Below are 18002 nucleotides of genomic sequence, written 5' to 3'. Positions count from 1 at the left end.
GCAAAGTTGCCATGGCCCTATCACATCATAGGGCTGCTTTCTCATTGGAGAAAAAGAGAGATGACTGGTGGTGATTTAACCTGAGGGTCACTATTCCTCAGGTGAGGGGAGAGTTTAAGAAAGAGAGTCCTTTATGACTGATTGGGACACTAGCTTTAACCTCATCTGAAGTTCCTGTTTATACATAAGACGTGAGGAGCAGGAGTGGGTATTTCAGCCCCTTGAGCCTGCTCCTCACTTTTACCTCAACTCCACTTTCCTGCCCTGTCTCCATAACCTTTCAAGTCATTACCAATGACAAATCTGTCTATCTCCTCAAATTAACTGAATGTCCCAGCATTAACTGCATTCTGGTATGGTGAGGCACGTTACCAATAAACTGTTCTTGTAAAAGAGACTTCGGGATTGAGTAGCATGCTTTTGGGAATAATGACGGCCCAAAATAACCTTCTACGGTCTAACCACGCAACAAAACAGTAGCGGGCTTCGGTTCAGATCAGATGATTTAGCAGATACCAAGGATCAGACCTGAGACCTTACTGCCTGTGCGTCTTATTATGGTTTGGTTTATAAGCAGCATTTTAACCATGCAAAATATGGTGGCATGACTAATATAACATGATGTTCAATTAACACTACTTGAATAATTGCAGCCTTAGGTTATGGACTTTTGATTTTTATTCAGAGATAGGCACTAAGCAGTAAAGAAACTACTTAATTTGACTTGAATAAGAGACAGATACTGCAGGAAGACTTGTTCAGAATGATTGAGGAGGCAGAGAAACAATGACCTTATAATAACTGTGATAGGTCTGAACATCTCCTTCCTGGAAAAGTTCATGGTCGTGGTCAAACCTGTTGCTTGATAAAAATGGAAAATAAATCATCAGGCATTATAACCTTTAATCTGGCAGGCTTGAATATAGTTAAGGGCCTTTGCGCATGCAGCGTTTCAAATTGTTTGCACTATCGCATAAATGTCGAAGAACCGCCTTACCTATCCCCTCCCTACCTCCCCACCTATACTCTCCTCTCCACCTATCTTCTTTTCTCTCCATCTTCTGTGCGCCTCCCCCTCTCTCCCTATTTATTCCAGAACCCTCACCCCATTCCCCTCTCTGATGAAGGGTCCAGGCCCGAAACGTCAGCTTTTGTGCTCCTGAGATGCTGCTGGGCCTGCTGTGTTCATCCGGCCTCACATTTTATTATCTTACACCTCTTTCTGCCTGTTTTCAGGTCATCACCTCAGAATTGTATACCAGTCTGGCAGAAATGAAATGGCATTAGAGGAAGCAGAGTAAACAGGAAGGATGTTTGAAAGAATAATGTTAATGGAAATGGCTTTCAAAATAAATATAAATAAGCAACACACTGGTGCTCTTTGACTCTGATGTGGTGTTTGGACTGGATGCAGCCTATCCATACAATATAAATGTTGTTGCTGATTAGTAAGTGCTGCATTAAGCTGTACCTACCCATCCCCCTTCCATAACTGCATACTGTAGGATAAATTATGAGATGGAAACAAATTGGGTTCATCTATTTCAGTCACTGAAAAATGCATTTTTTGTGCACAACCTCTAAGAAGTTACAAATCTTTCTTCCATAGATATAAATAATTTACTTACAGGCCCATATCTCTGCAAAATGTTTTGATTCGTGTACTGTTGCATTGGAAAATAAACCATTGTGACATTTGATTCTTTGACTAGCAAAGAGCAACCAATCCTTTTTGTGAATTTTGGTGAGGTAGCATTGCTGAGCTTTTGAGAAACATGGATTTGATGCACATCGATATACATGTCAACCTAGTTTATTTATGAGTCAAACTATGGGGAATTCTGTACAGTCATTCTGTACAGGAAGACAATGATATCCATTCCGTCAGTGCAAAAGAAGGAGTTTCATGTTAACCCTCTGGAAAGTTAACACTTTTAACTCGCTTCTTGTAGTCAGGCAACATATGAATCTGAAGAATGTTGATCGAATGGAATAATTTATAATTTACAAATACTCCTGGCTGATTTAGGGGTGTGTGAATAACCATCCTGGTGTCCAGTCGTCTGTAATATGCGGCCCCCAACCCTAACAGGGGTCTATGCATGCAAGCCATCACCTCACATGACAATCTAAGCTTTTACAGCACTATTATTCTGAGAGGACAACGCACAATAAGGCCTTGATTCCTGTCATTTGGACAGTGCTTTCTGCTGCCTTGATCCCTCCACTGCTCCTTTCTCTGTAGCTCACCTGTAAGTTCCTCAGCAGTAAACTGTTGCTCACTCCATTGTTCAGCTAGTTTCTCATCCAACCTAAAGCGACTGTGGCAACATCTATGAGAGATAATGGGAACTGCAGATGCTGGAGAATCCAAGATAATAAAGTGTGTAGCTGGATGAACACAGCAGGCCCAGCAGCATCTCAGGAGCACAAAAGCTGACGTTTCGGGCCTAGACCCTTCATCACAGAAACATCAGCTTATGTGCTCCTGAGATGCTGCTTGGCCTGCTGTGTTCATCCAGCTTCACACTTTATTATCTGTGGCAACATCTGTCCTGATCTTTGGCTCAATACCTGCAAAATGCAATAATTTGCTCTCAACACAAATACTCTCAATGAAGCATTTTCTTGTGGGAATTAGGAAAGCAAGTCATAGGTCATAGAATCCCTGCAGTGTGGAAACAGGCCCTTTGGTCCAACAAGTCTACACTGGCCCTTGGAGCATCCCACCCAGACCCAAATAACCCAACTAATCTACACATCTCTGAACACTATGGACAATTTAGCATGGCCAATCCACACTAACCCGCACACCTTTGGGCTGTGAGAGAAAACTGGAGCACCTGGAGGAAACCCATGCTGACACAGGGAAGAGATAATGGGAACTGCAGATGCTGGAGATTCCAAGATAATAAAATGTGAGGCTGGATGAACACAGCAGGCCAAGCAGCATCTCAGGAGCACAAAAGCTGACGTTTCGGGCCTAGACCCTTCATCAGAGAGCTCTCTGATGAAGGGTCTAGGCCCGAAACGTCAGCTTTTGTGCTCCTGAGATGCTGCTTGGCCTGCTGTGTTCATCCAGCCTCACATTTTATTATCCTGACACAGGGAAAATGTGCAAACTCCACACAGACAGTTGTCTCAGGATGGAATTGAATGCAGGACCCCAGTGCTGTGAGGCAGCAGCGCTAACCACTGAGCCACTGCGGCTCCTCAAGTGTGGGTACTAAGTGTATATTGATGAGCATGAGCATGACTTTTACTGATCCCATGGCTTGTTGTTTAATCTCCTCACCTTGGTTTGGATTATGAATTCCAGGAAACCAAAGAAGCTGATACATATGCAGTGAAATTTAAAAGGTGTGAGAATCTCATGCACTCGTTACCATTAAAATGTCCTTTATGATGTTGATTTATTTTTAATGATGGATTTTAGGCAAGATTGTGCAGGATAATCAACAGAACAAAAGAAAATAAGAATAAAACAAAGAACCATGGATGGTGACGGTCTGAAAGAGAAACAGAAATTGCTGGAGAAACACAGCAGGGCTGGCAGCATCTGTGGAGAGAGAATGGAGTTAACATTTCGAGCTCAGTGACCCCTCTTCGAAACCGAGAGTAGCGGTAAAAATGGCAGTGTTGGTGGCGTATGAGGGCTTGGGTTGAAGTGGAGGACAAAGAATGAATGGATTGATGGAGATGGAGCCCAAACAGGGAGAGAAAGAAGGTTAGGCAGGGATGAGGATGGTTGATAGTGACCTAAGGAAGGAGAAAAGCTGATAATCATAAGGTGAAAATGACTTAGTCATGCTGAAAGCAGACCATGACATGACAGGGCCTGGGGTGAGGGTGGGGGAATATAATTTTAAGGCTCTTCAGGAACATTTCAAGCTTCTACAAAAAGTCTCACTATGGCATATCTCCTCTGTGTCACAGTGCAGTGATATTGTAAATCACAAAGCAAAATTCAATAGATCCAAGTGCAGTTATCGGAATGTGTCTATGATGACTTGTTCCATTTAACCCGCAACACTATTCAAGGCTAAGTGGAGGTTCCCGCAGTGGCATTTCGTTGACAGGCGTCAGTACCACTGAGGGAATCACAAGTGGTAGCGGGGAAGGAAATGTAGCAAAGTGACAGCTGCTGACACACTGGTCTTCCTGTACATTGGCCTAGTAGAAGCCCACTGTTAACCCCATCATCCTGTTCTCTTATCAGACGTTCAGGTTTTGACAAAGTAGGACAACTTCTAACAACCAGAACATTGATTCACCTCTCCCAACTACGAGTCAATTATCAGCTCCAGGTCCAAAAAACCAGAGAGGCTGAGAGGCTTCTTCCTCTGCCACACCTCCTTGTGGGCCATGGGGAATGTGGCAACAAAAGTAAAATCCTCACACACTGGAGTATGTCTTCTCTCTGAGCTAGCAACTGAAAAGCCAATGGTAATTTAGGGCTATGTCCTTTAGAAATGCACTTTACAATTTCCCCAGTACATGAAGTCTCCAGTCTATATGAGAATTGCAACGTTGTAAAGTGCTCTGAGATAACAAATTTGTAGAAAAAGTACATTCACCCTATGCTTATTTATTGACTTGTGAATTAGAAGATAAAAAAGAGGTTAATAAGAAATTATTTTCTCCATTCTTTTTATTAATACAATAATGTTTTCAATATTTCCTTGGGGTTTGAGAAAAATATAGCCATCTTTCAGTAAACACAAAGTATCAATAAGCATAATGTTATGCGTAAAATTCACACTGATATATTTTTATTGGCCACAGTTTAATCTCTTGGGCAAACTAAAGTTCTGTGTTCTCCAACACAATATTTTCCGGCTGCTTTGAAATAATTAGGGAGAATAAGGAGAAATGTAATTTCTGATAAATCATAGAAGTGAAGAGAAGAGCATGGGGAAGTGAATAACGAAAATAAAAAGCCATAAAGCCTGCATTGATATTATGCTTAAAACTATGACAGTACTATTACCTCCAGATGGCTTGAATTATTCATAATGCATGCATTGATTCATTAACAATCCTTAAGTGCATTGCGGTACCGCAATGTTTTAATGCAGAGAGCTAATAAAATAATCATTAGCTTTAAGAGTATTTAGCTTTGCATCAAATCAGTTAGTGTGGCTTTACTGGACCGGTTGAGTTTGCTCACAATTTTATTAGACTTTGTAACTTCCGATGGGCCAGCTTCTGATGAGACGCCCTTGTCTTTTATTAAGGTGAGAGGGCCTCATAATGTTGTGCGCCAGCCTTTTCCAGCAATAGGTTTTGAGCATTTTATTGCTTTGTGAGAGTCCTCATAAGTAGATATCACATCTCTGAAATTTACAGCAATCAATTTACATGTTTAGCAGCAGATATTTCTATAAGTGAGGTATTTTACATAATGGAGTGTGATTTTATCCACATTGTAATTTGTCTCGTAATCCCAGACTGAAGAGGAATCATTGTTGCATTGATTATTCAGTTAGAATTAGTACACACCCCCTTCATTCTCCTGACTTTCAAACAGCAGAAGAATAAAACATAACTTAGATTGTGACATGTGAATCAGTGCTTGATGCCCCTCAAGACTGACATCAGTGCTGAACCGTATACACTTGTTATATCCAACTGTTTTAATGATGTCTGTTATTTTGCGTTCTCAATTTCAATGCCAAAACCAAGCACTTTCTGTTCTTGCTTCTACATTATACCTCCTGCCTGCATGAGGAATTGTTAATAAACTCCACACGCTATGGATCACTGTGAGGGAATTCCCCCTGTTGCAAGAACAAAGGTATTTGGGACAAAAACAGAATTTGCTGGAAAAGATCAGCTGATCTGGCAGCATCTCTGGCGAGAAATTGAGGTAATGTTTTGCATGCAGGGACCTATCCTCAGAACTGATGGTGGCTGGTAAACGAGATAATGGGAACTGCAGATGCTGGAGAATTCCAAGATAATAAAATGTGAGGCTGGATGAACACAGCAGGCCAAGCAGCATCTCAGGAGCACAAAAGCTGACGTTTCGGGCCCAGACCCTTCATCAGAGAGGGGGATGGGGAGAGGGAACTGGAATAAATAGGGAGAGAGGGGGAGGCGGACGGAAGATGGAGAGTAAAGAAGATAGGTGGAGAGAGTATAGGTGGGGAGATAGGAAGGGGATAGGTCAGCCCAGGGAAGACGGACAGGTCAAGGAGGTGGGATGAGGTTAGTAGGTAGATGGGGGTGCGGCTTGGGGTGGGAGGAAGGGATGGGTGAGAGGAAGAACCGGTGAGGGAGGCAGAGACAGGTTGGACTGGTTTTGGGATGCAGTGGGTGGAGGGGAAGAGCTGGGCTGGTTGTGTGGTGCAGTGGGGGGAGGGGACGAACTGGGCTGGTTTTGGGATGCAGTAGGGGAAGGGGAGATTTTGAAACTGGTGAAGTCCACATTGATACCATTAGGCTGCAGGGTTCCCAGGCGGAATATGAGTTGCTGTTCCTGCAACCTTCAGGTGGCATCATTGTGGCAGTGCAGGAGGCCCATGATGGACATGTCATCTAAAGAATGGGAGGGGGAGTGGAAATGGTTTGCGACTGGGAGGTGCAGTTGTTTGTTGCGAACTGAGCGGAGGTGTTCTGCAAAGCGGTCCCCAAGCCTCCGCTTGGTTTCCCCAATGTAGAGGAAGCCGCACCGGGTACAGTGGATGCAGTATACCACTTTGGCAGATGTGCAGGTGAACCTCTGCTTAATGTGGAATGTCATCTTGGGGCCTGGGATAGGGGTGAGGGAGGAGGTGTGGGGGCAAGTGTAGCATTTCCTGCAGTTGCAGGGGAAGGTGCCGGGTGTGGTGGGGTTGGAGGGCAGTGTGGAGTGAACAAGGGAGTCACGGAGAGAGTGGTCTCTCCGGAAAGCAGACAAGGGTGGGGATGGAAAAATGTCTTGGGTGGTGGGGTCGGATTGTAGATGGCGAAAGTGTCGGAGGATGATGCTTTGTATCCAGAGGTTGGTAGGTTGGTGTGTGAGAACGAGGGGGATCCTCTTAGGGCAGTTGTGGCGGGGGCGGGGTGTGAGGGATGTGTTGCGGGAAATACGGGAGACGCGGTCAAGGGCGTTCTCGATCACTGTGGGGGGAAAGTTGCGGCCCTCAAAGAACTTGGACATCTGGGATGTGCGGCAGTGGAATGTCTTATCGTGGGAGCAGATGCGGCGGAGGCGGAGGAATTGGGAATAGGGGATGGAATTTTTGCAGGAGGGTGAGTGGGAGGAGGTGTATTCTAGGTAGCTGTGGGAGTCGGTGGGCTTGAAATGGACATCAGTTACAAGCTGGTTGCCTGAGATGGAGACTGAGAGGTCCAGGAAGCTGAGGGATGTGCTGGAGATGGCCCAGGTGAACTGAAGGTTGGGGTGGAAGGTGTTGGTGAAGTGGATGAACTGTTCGAGCTCCTCTGGGGAGCAAGAGGCGGCGCCGATACAGTCATCAATGTACCGGAGGAAGATGTGGGGTTTGGGGCCTGTGTAGGTGCGGAAGAGGGACTGTTCCACGTAACCTACAAAGAGGCAGGCATCGCTGGGGCCCATGCGGGTGCCCATGGCCACCCCCTTAGTCTGTAGGAAGTGGGAGGAGTCAAAAGAGAAGTTGCTGAGGGTGAGGACGAGTTCAGCTAGTCGGATGAGAGTGTCGGTGGAGGGGGACTGGTCAGACCTGCAGGACAGGAAGAAGCGGAGGGCCTTGAGGCCATCTGCATGCGGAATGCAGGTGTATAGGGACTGGACGTCCATGGTGAAGATGAGGTGTTGGGGACCAGGGAATTGGAAGTCCTGGAGGAGGTGGAGGGCGTGGGTGGTGTCACGGACGTAGGTGGGGAGTTCCTGGACCAAAGGGGAGAAAATGGAGTCCAGATAGGTGGAGATGAGTTCGGTGGGGCAGGAGCAGGCTGAGACGATGGGTCAACCAGGGCAGGCAGGTTTGTGGATTTTGGGAAGGAGATAGAAATGGGCCGTGCGGGGTTGGGGAACAATGAGGTTGGAGGCTGTGGGTGGGAGGTCCCCTGAGGTGATGAGGTCGTGAAAGGTGTTGGAGATGATGGTTTGGTGCTCGGGTGTGGGGTCATGATCGAGGGGGCGGTAGGAGGTGGTGTCGGAGAGTTGGCGTCTGGCCTCGGCGATGTAGAGGTCAGTGCGCCATACTACCACTGCTCCACCCTTGTCTGCGGGTTTGATGGTGAGGTTGGGGTTGGAGCGGAGGGAGCGGAGGGCTGCCTGTTCTGCGGGGGAGAGGTTGGAGTGGGTGAGAGGGGTGGAGAGGTTGAGGCGGTTAATGTCTCGACGGCAGTTGGAGATGAAGAGGTCGAGGGAGGGTAGGAGGCCTGGGGGTGGTGTCCAGGAGGAGGACTTGTGTTGGAAGCGGGTGAAGGGGTCAGTGGAAGGAGGTTTAGGTTCCCGGTTGAAGAAGTAGGCATGGAGGCGAAGATGGCGGAAAAACAGCTCTATGTCCAACCGTGACTGTGATGTGTGGTTGATGTGTGGTTGTAAATTTTGGTTCGTTTACAGAAGATAGGGTGAGGAGAGAGGTTAAGGTGTAAATGATAGGTGGAGACAAAGCCAAAAGAAAGACAAGAACAGTTGGACTAAGAATAACAATGTGGCTAGGAGGGTGAATAGCTGTTAATGAGGACCGTTATGGCTAACAATGGGTTGTGTGTAATAGCAGACCATGTGATAACAAGGCGTGGTGAATTAGGGTTGGGGAAGGGACATGGGACAGTTCAAGCCCTAACATTATCAAAATTGATTTCAAGTCCAGAAGGCTTAAACGTTATTTGGGTTCAGGGTGGTCTTCCAATATTATCAACAGATAAAATAAATGAAAATAGAGGTCTGTTGACAGAACAACAATAAACTGAAAAATCGCTGTGTTGGTCATGCTGATTATTGAATAGAAAGTCACTTTAGTCCATTGCAAAGAATTGTGGTATGGTGTATCCTCCCAAAACTCAATCCCATGGAAATCAATCAAATATCAGGCATAACACATGCAACCCATATTCAATGCATTGGCACCTGTTTTGTGTTCCTGCCTCTTCATGTTTCTACCACTGTATATCCAACACTTTGTGGCCAACAGAAGTTATTATGGAAAGCAAACAATAACATCATTCATAGAATTATTCCAATGTCTAGTGATCTGGGGTTTTTTGCGTGTGTGGACAAATCACTAATCATGCATAGTTTTCTCCAGGGTCTTGGCAAGCACAATTTGCTCAGAAAATACAGCATTGAGAGTGTCTGACAGTCACTGTTTCAGGAGAACATTCGGGTTTTGTCCAGATCTCATAGCAAAGGTATTTCAGCAACAACAGACATGAGCTGAGCAGCTTGTTCTGTAGCAGGCATCCATCGAATGAATACCTGTGTAAGAAAAAAAATGGGTAATGTCACTGGGTGAGTAACCCTGAACCACAAACTGGTGTTCTAGGGATTTGAGTTTAGATTCTATCATGGCAGATGGCGAATTTGAATTTTTAAAAAGTACTGAAAAGAGAAAACTAGTGGAGACCATTTTACCACAGCTGGCTGCTATAATAAACGATCTGACTCACTGAGGTCCTTTAGGGAAGGAAATCTGCCATCTTTACCTGGTCTGACCTACATGTTACTCCAGAAGAATAGCAATATTCTTAACTGTTAACTGGGTGAGCGAGTTTTGAGAAGATTTGTAGCTCAGGTTGAGGTTCTGGATGTGAGTTTGCTCGCTGAGCTGAAAGGTTAGTTTTCAGACGTTTCGTCACCATTCTAGGTAACATCATCAGTGAGCCTCCGATGAAGCGCTGGTGTTATGTCCCGCTTTCTATTTATCAGTTTAGGTTTCCTTGGGTTGGTGATGTCATTTCCTGTTCTTTTTCTCAGAGGATGGTAGATTGGTTCCAAATCAATGTGTTTGTTGATGGAGTTCCGGTTGGAATGCCATGCTTCTAGAAATTCTCGTGTATGTCTCTGTTTGGCTTGTCCTAGGATGGATGTGTTGTCCCAATCAAAGTGGTGTCCTTCCTCATCTGTATGTAAGGATACGAGTGATAGTGGGTCATGTCGTTTTGTGGCTAGTTGATGTTCATGTATCCTGGTGGCTAGCTTTCTGCCAGTTTGTCCAATGTAGTGTTTGTCACAGTTCTTGCAAGGTATTTTGTAGATGACGTTCGTTTTGTTCGTTGTCTGTATAGGGTCTTTTAAATTCATTAGCTGCTGTTTTAGTGTGTTGGTGGGTTTGTGGGCTACCCTGATGCCAAGGGGTCCGAGTAGTCTGGCAGTCATTTTGGAAATGTCTTTGATGTAGGGGAGAGTGGTTATGGTCTCTGGGCCCATTTTGTCTGTTTGTTTGGGTTTGTTGCTGAGAAATCGGCGGACTGTGTTCATAGGGTACCCGTTCTTTTTGAATATGCTGTATAGGTGATTTTCTTCTGCTCTTCGTAGTTCCTCTGTGCTGCAGTGTGTGGTGGCTCGTTGGAATAATGTTCTAATGCAGCTTCGTTTGTGGGTGTTGGGATGGTTGCTCCTGTAGTTCAGTATTTGGTCCGTACGTGTTGTTTTCCTGTAGACGCTGGTTTGAAGTTCCCCATTGGCTGTTCGCTCTACTGTGACATCTAGGAATGGCAGTTTGCTGTTGTTTTCCTCCTCTTTTGTGAATGTTATGCCAGTAAAGGGTATTATTGATGGTCTTGAAGGTTTCCTCTAATTTATTTTGTTTAGTGATGACAAAGGTGTCATCCACATAGCGGACCCAAAGTTTGAGTTGGATGATTAGCAGAGCTGTTTGTTCGAGTCTCTGCATTACTGCCTCTGCTAAGAACCCTGATATCGGAGATCCCATGGGTGTACCGTTGGTTTGTCTGTAGGTTTTGTTATTGAAAGTGTTAACTGGGTGTTTAGGGATGGACAATGAACTCTGGCCTTGCCAACATTGACCATATGCAATGAATAAACTCCAGGCAGATGAACATTGTTCAAACGAAGAGTCATAAAACAAGGTCATAAAACAATCAACTATTTTCCCAGAAGAAAGATCAAAGAACCAAGACCAGCAATGATCAGGAATCATGTGGTTTCCAAGAAATTTTGTTTCAAAATAAATATTCCAATATGTCTTTTCATTAACCTTTTAAAAAAATTGATTCCAATCATTATCACAACCCTGCAAACTTATGTCAACAAAATTAATTAAATAAGATTAGTCTTGTTGTGTCTGCCAAGATCCCAGAGACGACTGTGTGGGGTTTGTGACTTGACCACGCTACAGAAACACTAGATCAAAAAATTTTGGAACAATCTCTGGCTAATCATTTTTCTTTGGGTTGCTGTCAAATCCAAAGATTGCACTAGAATCTTGGAAATGAGGTTTGCCAAGTGTATCAAGCGTCAGTTGGTGACCGTGAGCATTGTGTCATATTGGTCAGGATAATGAAGCAATCCAAGGCAAAGATGGTTAACCGGTGGAGACCTGACTTTCATGGGCCAATGACTGAGCTGGGCAGGATTGGCTGGACTGTGAGGTTAATGGTTAAAATGTAATGGAACAGTGGGTCACCTTGAAAGATAGGATAGTTCTGTTTCAGCTGTGGTACGTAGCCTAAACTGGGAAAGATAGGACACACAAAACCAGAGGTTGCTGTATGACATGGAAGATGGAAATTAAGAAAGACACTATTTATAGATGTGTCAGGTGGAAAGTAGGGGAGAACATGAGGTGTGTTCTTGGCACCTCATTTTATCTGGTAGATGGGAGAGTAGAAAATTGCATATTAATTAGGTGAGTTTTGGTGGTTTTGAGGGTGATAATGAATGTTATCCTCTGTTAATATGCTCTTTGCTGGCCACTGGTTAGCATCTGATGTTGACATTGGGTCTTGGTTGGAAAATACAACATGTCAGGCTTGATATCCAAATGGGGCTCCCCCAATGTTTCCCAAATTTCTTCCCATGACCTGTACCATTCAGGACCTGGGAAGTTTCCACCCTATGTTTCAAAATGTCAAGTGCAGGACTTACAAACGTTTCTCTAATTAATGATTAGCCTCTAAGCAAATGCAAGTTTTTCTTTGCCAGCTGATGGAACAGCTGAGCTATTGAGAATACCATTGTTCTCAATTAAATGTTTAAAGGATTGCAGCCGTCAAGTTTTCATATATTCGATGCAGCCATCAGCTTTGTCGCTGAGGACAATATCCCTTACCTAAAACAAGAGTTTTTGATTGATGAGGTTAATCCTTAAACTGAGATTATTGATACTTTCCTCACTAGCTTCATGGATAATTGAGGATTCAAAAGCACCTTAAGAACGTGAATATTACTAGCTACAATGCACTTTACCGCAGACAATCTGAAGATAAAAAAGCCTATTGAGATCGAGGAGGACATTTTCAATAATTTCCATTCTTTGTTCCATGACTCTGCAGAATTGCTTGACAGATATCGTACTGATGCATGAGCACTTTTATCTGAAGTTTTCTTCAACATAATCCATCACTACAACCTCTTATTTGGGTGCCTTTTGTCAGCATTGACTGTAACCTACATTGAAGGTTACCAATATGTTTCTTTTTGACTGTTCCTGATAATTCCTCTATGCTTATTAAGTTTTCATTATTTTCCTTACTTTTATTCATTATGTGTTGTACATCAGAGGTTAAGGATGGTTTTATGCTTAAAGAAGAATAACAAGGCAATGGATTGGCAAAGCAAAATACATGTATGATCAGAAGTTAACCCAGAGAAGGAAACAGCAATTCAGTCTACGCTGGTCAGAAATATACAAAAAAAAAATTGCAAGTGCTTCAACATACACATGGGATAGGAAACAGCAAAAATAAATATGGGTCTCTGGTAGCTGAGACATACAAAATATCATGGGAATATAGAAATGCTATAAATATGAAGGAAATATTTAAGATCTGCCTTCACAACAGAAGATGTAGAAAATATATCAAAAATAATAGAAAACCAAGACTATGATCAAATGAACAAAAAGAACAACAGAGAAGTACAGCATTGAAACAGGCACTCCAAGCCTGCGCTGATCATCATGCTCTAAATAATCTGAAAACAAATCTTCTGCCCTTATTTGGCCCATATCCCTCGATTCCCTCCTTATACATGTAACCATCCAGATGCCTTTTAACTGTTGTCAACGTGTCTGCTTTCACTACCTCTTCTGACAGTCCATTCCAGGCTCCTACCATTCTCTGTGTGAAAAGCCTTCCTCACACATCTCCCTTAAACTTTCCCCCTCGTACCTTGAACCTGTACCCTCTCATAATTGAAACTTCAACCCTGGAAAAAAGCCTCTGACAATCCACTCTATTTATGCCTCTCATTATTTTGTAGACCTCTATCCGGTCTCCGCTCAGTTAAACCAGTGAAAACAATTTTAGTCTTTCTACCTTTCAGAGTGAGGATTATAAAATAATTATATTTACGATAAGAAAACACTGCAGATGTTAATGGGACAAAAATGGACAAATCAATGGTTGTGCATCAGTAGGTTCTAAAGGGTATCCGGAATGATATTGCAGATGAGTGGATTATGATCTTCTAAACTTCACTAGATTCTGGAAAGGTCCCTGTGGTTTGGAAGTAAACAAGTCTAACTCAAATTCAAAGGACTCATACCTGGTATGGCCAGATGGTTGTGCATGTTGGAGGTCGGTCCTCTCAGCTCCAGGACATCTCTATGCAAGTTTCTCAGAGAAGTGTCCTCGGTCCACCATCATCAACTGCTTCATCAATGACCTTCGCTCCATCATAAGGTAAATTTACTGATGATTACGTAATGTTCAGTCCCATTTGTGGCTCCTCAGATTTTGAAACATTCCATGCAGCAAAACTTAAACAATATCCAGTTTTGTGCTGACAAGCATCAAGTGACATTGCCAGAACGCAACTGCAAGGCAATGGCTATCTTAACAAAAGGGAATCCAATCTTGTTGATGGATCACCCTGTGCTATTGAATAGCATCACCATTGCTGAAGGTCCACAATCAACATATGTTGACCAGAAACTGAACAGGACTAACCAGGTCCATAATTTGACTTTAAGCGCAAATAAGAGGTAGAAATCCTGATGCAGGCAACTCATGCTTTGTCTCCTCAGATTCTGTCCACCATCTAAAAGGCAAGAGTCAGGAGTCTGATTTATTCTTTAACAGGATGAGGGTGTCACTGACTAAGCAGCATTTATTGCCCATCCCTAATTGCCCAGAATCAACCACATTGCTGAGTCGATAAGAATGCCAGTTTCCTTCCTGAAAAAAACATCCGTGACAGGATGGCTTTTCTGACAATTGATTTATGTTGAGAATTAATTCCAGATATTTTATTGAATTCAAATTCCACTGTTTACTGTGACAGGATTCAAAACTGGGTCCCCAGAATGTTGCTTGGATCTTTAGATGAACAGTAATAATATCACTAGGCAATTTCCTCCCCATATGGAATGCTCTCTACTTGCCAGATGGGTGTAGCTCCAACAGTCCTCAAGAAGCTTGACACCATCCAACACAGAGTAGCTCACTTGATTGGCACCATATCCACAAACTTTGAGTCCCTCTACCACTGACACAGAATAGCGGCAGTGTGTACCATCTATAAGATGCACTGCAGAAATTGACCAAATTCCTAAGATGCGCCATCCAAAGCCATAACCATTATCATCTAGGACAAGGGCTGGATAACGACAACACCCTCCAAGCCACTTGCCATCCTGACTTGGATATAGAACACAGTTCCTTCAGTTTATTTAGGTCAAAATCCTGGTGCTCCTTCCCTCATGGCATTATGGGGCTTGCCACACCAAATGGATGCAGCAGATGAAGTTGTCAGTTCACCACCCTCTTCTCAACTACAATTAGGTGTAAGCAATAAATACTGGCCCAACCAGCAACACCCAGACTCCATGAATTAGTAAAGCACAAGGTCAAACGGCTACCTGCCATGAGAAATATTCTCCTATTTGGTGCTTGTCTAGTTTAGCAACAATTTTGTCCGGTACTTTGGCTCATTCAGAATAGTTCTACCAAATCACTCTTGTTGATGGATATTGAAATCTCTCTCTTTTAGAGTTTAATCTTTGTCCTAATTCTAGGTAGTATTCAATACGGAGAAGCAGAGACTCCTCACCTGGTAGGACTAGTTTACTTTGGGAGGATGGTCCACATGAACTGGCTGGACTGAAGGTTTTGTTTCCATGCTGTATGAGTCTATGAGTCTATGGCTGAGAGAGAATGGTAGGTGGCAATCATTCAGAGGTTTCTCACATGTGTCTGGCCTAATGCTTTCAGAATTATTGGCCCCCAAGGAATCCCACTCTGTACTCACTGTCTAACATTGTATTTACCATCCTTGTGTTAGGTCTGGAACAGGATACATGCTGGAATAGTGATAGAGGTGAATTGTATATTGCTTGCAAGCTAGGGTTCTGTTTTGTTGCAATCCCAGAAAACTCTCTCAACTTTGATGTTGATCCAGTTAGAGACACCTAACTTTTTGTTTAAAATAGATGAAATTTGCTGATCCCAGTTCCTTGCTAATGGAGTTAAGGCACAAGATTCCTCATGTGTGATCATCCAAATATAAACTTTCAATAAAAGTGAAACAACTTGCAATATCTGCCTTTTACTCTAATGCCCAAAGTAGACACAAGGTAAATACGAATTAACAAGCAATATATATCTTGTACACTTAACATCCAAAATCAATATGAAACAAAGGTGAATTAAGAAAATTGTGCTCACGCATAATATTTTGAACATTAAATATCAGCTCCAACTGAGACTAATCCCAAGAATATGTTTGCAAACTGCAGTTGTGCGAAGCCACAGTGAGTTACAATAATCCTTTAACACAGAAGAAAGATAGCTCCCACGCCCTCAATAATGTGGGATCTGGTGAGAAATTTGGGACAGTCTTGTAAAAGATTGCATGAGACCTTTCTCAACATCAGGAACAATATATTTCATTTTTCAATTATGTTCTCGATAAATACTCACCATTGATCAGCAACAAGCCTATTAAGGGGGATCATTGCTTATTATAACACTGCTTTTTAATTAATCTCCCTTCATTGATACGCATTTTCCAAGGCTACAAGCTGCCAGAAAGAAACTAAATGCCCTAAATTCCTGACATGAAAGTCAGTGCTGGTATTTGGTAACTCTATGTCACTATTTGTTCTTCCAGCCCTCTAACTTGGGACCTATGTCTGGGGCCACGCTCCACAGGCAGTGGCCACATACAACCCACATCCACAGATGCTGGCCTCTGACATATGCCAGTCTCTCTGCACAATTGTGGCACATCCCCAAATCATGTCCAGTGCACTTCTGCACTTCTCCGTACTTCCCTTAGGAGTAAATGTCATTGGAATGCTGCTGGGAGGACAGTCGGTGTGCAGGAAAAGGCACTCCCCTCATCGATAGGATCCAGTTACCACTTAAGGCTATTTATTTGCTCTGTTTGAGGTCACTTACTAAGTTCCTACCTGATGCTCACAGCATTCCTGTCTTGTCTTTTAAAGCTTTGCTCGCAAAGTCTTTCTGTACTGCCTTGCAGCTTAGTGCTGAAGCAAAACCAAGCATCTTGACATCCCTGCTTTTGTGCTGCTCCTGAGATGCTGCTTGGCCTGCTGTGTTCATCCAGCTTCACACTTTATTATCAAGCATGTTGACATGCTGCCCAGAAATCATCAGTAAAGGTGGTAGACACGTAGCTGCATGGGACCGTGCTATGTCAATCTCACTTCTTCAGCATTTGCCCAAGGCAATCCAATTGCACTTTCCCCAGGCAAATGGCTATTTCTTGAAGCCTGAGGCCAGTAGACCAAGAAAATACCTTTTAGCCAGGAGTCCGGGTGTGGTAAGTCAAGGACAGTCTCTGGTATCAGTCCAGAGCTTCAGGCATTGTCAGCCTACCTTGTGAATCTAGTGAAACCAGTCTGGGGAGTTGTAAGAAGACACTTGGGAACCTGTGCGGTTTTCTGACAGGGGTCCAATCACTCATTGCCAGGGGCTTCCTAGTTTTTCCAGCAATTTCTGTTTTTGGTTGTGACTTACAGCACCTACAGTTCTTTCAGTTTTGTTTAATACTGTTTAGTATTTATCTCACTGTCACTTCTCTTCAAGGTATGCCCAGCATGAAGAATTTCTGCTCCTCTCTCTGATGGGAATTTCATTCCAATCATTTTTCTTGTCCACAGTCATTCATTTCACTGTTGCACCTGGTGTTTGACTAGGTATTTGCTAAAACTCATTTCCACAGCCATATCACATTCCTCAGTGACCGCCTCCAGCTCAGTCTCACCCCACATGGATTCCAACTCAAGTTTCATCCCTTCTGCTTTGAATCCACCCAGGATCATTGGTAACACATAGTCTGCCATTACATACAACCCATTGTTAGCCACTAACAGTTCCCATTAATAGCTTTTCACCCTCCTAACCAGATTGTTATTCACACCTTATCTGTTCAACTGTTCTTCTCTCACTGTAGGCTCTAACCCACCTACCACTCACTCCTTATCCCCACGTCCCACCCTATCTTCTGCATATAAACTGATATTTTCTTAGCTACCATCAGTTCTGAAGGAGGGCCACTCGACCTGAAATGTTAACCCTGATTTCCCTCCACAGACGATGCCAGAGCTGCTGATCTTTTTCAGGAATTTCTGTTTTTGTTTCTGATTTCCAGCATCTGCAGTTCTTTTGGTTTTAATTCAAATAGTTGATCCAAATCAATGTGAGGCTGGATGAACACAGCAGGCCAAGCAGCATCTCAGGAGCACAAAAGCTGACGTTTCGGGCCTAGACCCTTCATCAGAGAGGGGGATGGGGGGAGGGAACTGGAATACCTACTAACCTCATCCCACCTCCTTGACCTGTCCGTCTTCCCTGGACTGACCTATCCCCTCCCTACCTCCCCACCTACACCCTCTCCACCTATCTTCTTTGCTCTCCATCTTCGGTCCGCCTCCCCCTCT

This window comes from Stegostoma tigrinum, chromosome 3 (assembly GCF_030684315.1).
Source record: "Stegostoma tigrinum isolate sSteTig4 chromosome 3, sSteTig4.hap1, whole genome shotgun sequence".
Classification (NCBI taxonomy): domain Eukaryota; kingdom Metazoa; phylum Chordata; class Chondrichthyes; order Orectolobiformes; family Stegostomatidae; genus Stegostoma; species Stegostoma tigrinum.
This window is presented reverse-complemented; position numbering follows the sequence as displayed.